We start from the raw sequence: 6,285 nt of genomic DNA, 5'->3' as shown, positions 1-6,285 counted from the left end.
CCTTTTTTCTTCCCCCTCCTCCCTAAAACTAACCACTTTAACCACCCACTCCCGCCTTTCCTACCTCTTCCTCCTTTCCGCTGGACCCTGTCCTGGGTTTAGCTCACCCTGTCTGCACGTTCACATGAGTTCTCACACGTGCATATACGCATGATGTGGAAAACATTTTTAAAAGACAAACATTTTTAAAAGGGGGAGGGGGGGCAGTGAGGGGGAGAGAGAAAGAGATAAAGTGAAACACTGGCTTTTGAAGACGACGCTGAGGTGGAGGGTGAGGAGCCTGCTGTGAATCCCTCTCCCTCTATCCAACCTCCCCTTCCCTGTGGTTTTGAGTATGTGGCCCCTCTTCTCAGTGTTAAACAAGTCTTTTAAATAGGCTTTAACCTGGGCCCACCCTCAATGGGGCCATTGTGGGAGCGGATGTGTGGACAGTAGTGCTTGGTAAACACTGCTACTTGTCCCTTTCTCACATTCTGAAACCATTCAGTGCCGGCTAGCCCGGAGGTTGTGTGTGTCTGTGCGTAAGTGTCAGAGTGGGAAAGGGGAAAGCAGAAATTCACAGATTGACAAGAAGCTTTACTTGTTTGTTTCTGTGTATGTGTGTGTGTGTGTAAAATTAATCACATACAAGTCCTAAATTTAATCTAAAATTCATATACAAGACTCCACCAAGTCCAGCAGGCTCCTTAATTTGGCAGTCAATAAATCTGAATGACCATCAAGGGGTCTGTAACCAATTTTCCTGCCCCGAGATCCACCTAGTCATCTTTTTGTTAACACTAAATGACTCTGGACTTATTTAGTTAACCCACGTCAGTGTGCGGCTGGATTTCATTATCTCTCCTCTCCCAGGGTCTCTAATTGGGCCTCACTGTTGTCGGCCTGGCACCTGCAGTTGGCCTGCATGTCACTGTAGCCCTGGTAACAACAACGCGCTGTGATGCTGATTCTCCAAGCTTCAGCGACTTGCACATACCCCCCACCCCGAGTACCCCCCCCCCCCCCCCCCCCCACCTGCTCCTCACCTGCCGTTCCCCCATTACCAGCACCACATTGTGCTCCGTCGCCTCGAGTGAAAAAACTGCCACTCGTTAGGAGTTGTGTGGTAATTTTTGTTTGACGACAACCAAGGATGGGATCTAGTTAAGTAACTCTCACAACGAAAGCAAGCGAGCTGCACTGCTCAAAACACACACACAACACACTCAGCCTTTTTTTTGTGTTTTTTTTTCAGTGGGCTCGCTCGTTTTTTTTTACTTCCTGGCACTGATGACTTCATAAAAAACAGTGCACTCTGACATTGCTACGCAGACAATGAGAACTGAAGAAAAAAAAATAGAGGAAGTGTTCCGTTTGTGATGGGAAACACAGCAGAGTGTGATTTCCTTGTATGAGCGAGAGTTTGACGTGACGAGAGACTTCCATTGCGTTCTGCCCGTGTGTAACCTTCTGTTATTGAGAAACAGCAAATTTTTAACTCATTCAAAGCCAAACGGTTTCTATAAAGCATGCAACTGCTGTAAAATAGCAGAAGTAGAGTGTAAGAACAATCATAATGATAAATAAAAAAAATTCCAAAGAGTGGAATTTTAAAATGATTTTACGTTAATCTCGGAAACCACAACCGCAAATTCTAACAATTGCTATCAGCTCTGCATCAGTATCAGACGAGTCACTGGCAGCCGAGCGCTTCCTGTGCTTTAGAAGCCTCTGTCTTTTTCTTTGAAAGCACGTGTGCTGCATGTAAACATTTCAATGAGGAAGTACTGCAGTCAAAGGAAAATAAGCTGATGAGGGGTTTCGGTTTTGTTGTCTGGGCACTCAGTTGAGCTAATATCTGTGCGTGCACTCCCACACTACATCTTCTGGAGCTGTTGCGTGTAAGCCATAAAGCACAAGTTGCCATGTATTGATTTCTGGGTGAAGCAGAGGAGGAGGAGAATCAACCAGAGCTGTAAATTCTGGGAGACATGTGTCCCGACAACACCGCTGTCTGAGTAGTTTTCACAGCAATCGAGGGGAGCGCAACGGCAGCTCAGAGGTCTGCAATGATCACGACGTCTTTGTGATGAAGTGGCCAATTGAGGGAGCCCCGTGTGGAAGTGTGGTTCGGCACAGGTGTGTGAATGTTGACCTCTGACTACTGCTGAGTGATGTGATTTAAATGGACTCTTGTTCAAAGCAGGAGACCCTTCATTTCTACCAGTGTCAGTCATTCTTAACTCTTTCAGCACCTGTTTCCCATGCCTCATTTTCCCGATTTTCTTTTTGTGTATTAACACTTTCTCCAACCAAAACAAATTACTTTAAAAAATCCCACAGCCATTCACACGACTAATCACAACAGCATGTTTAAGCTTATCATACTGGAAAGCTCCAAACATGAATGCATGTACTTGAAATCCATTTTAAAAAAAAACGTGGACCTGTTTTAATTTTTGCTTCGTCACTTTAAAAAACTGTTTACACCTGCATGATTACTGCCTCTGCTGCGGCTCTTCTTGCTACGTAAAGTTTATCTGTGTTGTGCGTAAATATTCATTACTAGAGCTCAAACATTCAGGGCATTCTTTTTAAACAACAGGACATTTTCAAAACACACTAACCTAAATTTAGTTTCCCCATAGCAGAAAACGGATGGATGGATGGATGGATGGATGGGAAGCCTAAACAATTAGTCAAATGATTAAGAAAATTAAGCTACAGAATAACAGCTAAGGATAATCACCATTTGGCGCTTCCCTGTTGGTTTTCCTAATCAGGTATCTACAAATAATAAAGGCACTCTCGACTCTTGAAGTGGCTGATTTAATCAGCTCAGTGCAGCCATTCTTCTGATAGCCTATTAGGCAATCAATATTATTATGTCAGGAGGGAGTCTATAGCACATCACACAGATGAATAAAACATAGACCGAACATCAGGGAGAGACAATCCAGGGTGCATTAGTCAGACAGCGCTGTGACGTTGCCAAGTAAACAAAACACAAACTGGCAGGTTTTTGTTTCTTGCCCTAAAGCTAAAGACACATAGTACACAAACAGCATAAGAGCACACGCGTATACTGTATGCACTGAGGGAATTCCAAACATAGTGCTTGTTTGTTGGGGAATGAATGGAGGCATTGAACGGCGAACATTTCTTGTCACAGTGCAGTGGTGACAAAGGAAGACGGGAGAGGCAAGTTGCTGAATTAATGAATTGTGTCTGTCTCAGAGCTGAACAACTGAATCTCATGAATATTGCGTTACTATTCAGTTCACATGGCCCTGCAAGGTATAAAAGAAATATAATACTACGCAAACTCATTTTATGTAAACAATTAACATCAGTGGGTTAAAAAAAAAGAAGCAAAAAAAGCCAACACACACTTGGAGTTGTCTTTATTGCATCTCCACACTCATCGTCATTAAAGGTGGAGGGAAAAGGAAGAAAGAAATAGTGACCACTCCTTTAATGGGCAGCTGATGATGTCATATCACTACACAGATTCTTTGGTCTCCAAGTAAACCAGCTCTTCTACTTGCTGATTGGCTGACTGGCTTTGAGAGGGGGAGGGTGGTTTTCTTCCCCTTCTCCTTCTTCCTGCTTCTGGATTAATCCCTTTGCCAGAGTGAGCTCATCTCTCCACTTCGTTTTGCTGTCTCTCATGTAACCTCAACAATTATTCTTAATGCAGTCATGTCCAAGTGTACAAAACTGGATGATTTAGAGGGCTGTATTGTCCCTAGAAGATGATGAGGTGTGCTTTCTGCTCAGGTTTTTAAAGTAATCTTATTAACTAAACACTTAGGTGGCAAATTGCGCCTTCTGCTTGAAATCCAATAAGTTTGCCTCTTGCAGGCTTTTGTTGGCAAAGTCTGCTTCCTCGAGAGTTCCTTTCACTACTTAAGTCTCATCCCCTGTAGCCCTGCCGCTTGTTTTCATAGCTGTGATGAACGGCGCCCTGAACTCTTGCACTGGTTGCCCTCTGCAGTGAAACACAATGCCATGTGCCTCTATCACACTCATGTCTGGGGCTACAGGTGACCAGCTGTCTGCTTGTATTCCTCTCCTCTGGGACAGCTGGAGCCATCAATCAGCTCACCCCCTCCAACCCCACCCTCCCCGAGCCCCATTGTGCCCGTCTGCCCGGTCTGACCACCACAGCAGCACCGTCAGACTCATCTCATCTGCTCTTTCGCTCCTCCGGGGAGCACTTCTCAACTTCCACGTAGTTGCGAATTCATGCTTGTTTCCAGGCTTTCAGGACAAGCTGTGCAAATCTCTCACTGTCTCTGGTGTTGGTTTTTGGTTTGAGTACTCATTGATGAGTTTGGCATTTGGCTCCCATGAACTTGCCCTTCATCTAACAGCTAGTTTTATGATGCCTCTGATGGTCATAAATTGATACATTGTTGAGCCCACTCCACACAGCACGTGCAGTCACAGTCCTTTCTCCCTCTGCAGATGGAAAGCATTGAAGCCCATTATTGTGTTCTTGGAGGGGCGTCTTCCACCATGAACTCTTTGGCACACTTTTAAAGAGAGTGGCCTTAATGTATTCAGGCCTGATTCACAGTGGCTTTGGCACTACCGCTACCATCCCCCCAGCCTACACACACACACACACACAACTCTTTTTCTTAAAAGAGAGAGTAAACATGTGTGAGTCGCACTGTTCCTTGGAACTTTTTCTTGTTTATCGAAAAGGGAATTGATGAGCCTGACAGGGGACTTCAAAGGGGGACATTAAAAAATTCAGTTTACCTCAGGAGAACTTTGTGAAGGACACTTGATCAAAGAGCAGAAGGACCCAACAGTTGCACACTAAAACTTTTTATGTGACCCAGATTTGCCTGTTGCATAATGCTTGTCTGTCGGAACAACATTGTTGAACCTGTGTCAGTTATCTGAAGTTTGCCAGAACTGCTACTATAATTAGGCTAAACCAAACCATAGAAGTGGCTGAGCAAGCGTGTCTCCAAGCTCTCCGAGCCTTGTCAAACAGAGGGCTAATTGTGAATGTTGGTAATTATTAGCTATTTTATAAAGAAAGAAAGCAGAATTCCTCGGTAATGGTGACTGCTGCTTCTGCTCATGTGACTATCAGTTTCTCCCTCTGGTCTGTGGACAGTTCATTGTTGTGTCTTAAAGAGCTGCAGGGCGACAGGGAAACTAATTGGGTGGAGCATGTCTGGACATACTGACTCCCAGGCTCTCTACTGGAGCGTCGCTGTGCCACACACGCACACAGACACACTCACCTTACTCGATTATACACCTTTGACGTGTGAAAACAAAAAACAATCATTACTATAAAGCATGCAATCCAATCAGCGATAACAACAGAGACTCTCTGCACAGATGGCACTATTAAATGTTTATTTACATCCTCAGTTACTTAACCTTGTGCTTTAGAAAGATGTAAGTTAAAGGTGCCTGATATTTCTTTCTGATATTTATTCACTTTTATTGTAACTGCGCATGCCCTTTTTTGTTTGTTTTTGCAAACAAGCTTCGTGATGAGCAGTTATCCGTGGTTTTTACCATGCTTATTATCACAAAGCCATTCAGTCCTGATCCAGCGCTAATTTACGGCTCCGGTGAAACTGCTGCCTCCAAAGCAAACGACGTCAAGTAAATCTACGTGTTTGCATTTGTTGGGTGTTATTTTAGCACCACTTATTCTAATTTGAATAGAGAAACTCTGTGTTTTCAGCGAGAGCTGCGGAGGGACTGTTTCTGCTGCCATTCGGCTTGAAGTGCCTGTTTTTGGCTTTCAGGGTGGGTCTCTAAGGGAGGCCCTTGGGCACAGTAGGTAGTGAGAAAGGGGTCTTCTTTAAGGAGGACACAATTTGCATAGGTCTATGTACACAGCTTTCGGAGACCTCTCCCCAAATATCTGAGTCGAGCACCTGTATTGACATTGGCAGAACACTTTGTCTCAGGATTCAGGTCCAGCTAGGAATGAAAGCAAACCACCACAGCGCGCTCGCCGTGGGCAGCTAGACTCGCAAATACCTGAGAGGACTTTATCAACTGGGGTGGGGAGGGTTCGTGACGCTGCTACTTCATGAGAAAAGGGTTGCAAATGAATCCCATCAGTGATTACGACACATAGAGTTGTGTTGTAATCCAACAACTAAAAGAGATGATGTAAAAGAGTTGATGATACAGTCTTGATCCCTGGGGACAAAAGACAAGGTCAGCAAATGAAGTTAAATGTATTTAAGTGGGGCCTTTCTGCTGTTATAGAGTTTGTTTTATTTAACTGAGAGAAAGAAAACAAAATTCAGAGAAAAC

The sequence above is a fragment of the Diplotaxodon limnothrissa genome, linkage group LG9, assembly GCF_057381915.1.
Source record: "Diplotaxodon limnothrissa isolate DT_005_m linkage group LG9, D_limnothrissa_male_GT1.1, whole genome shotgun sequence".
Taxonomy (NCBI): domain Eukaryota; kingdom Metazoa; phylum Chordata; class Actinopteri; order Cichliformes; family Cichlidae; genus Diplotaxodon; species Diplotaxodon limnothrissa.
The sequence above is the reverse complement of the archived record's forward strand: the minus strand, read 5'-3'. Positions refer to the sequence as shown.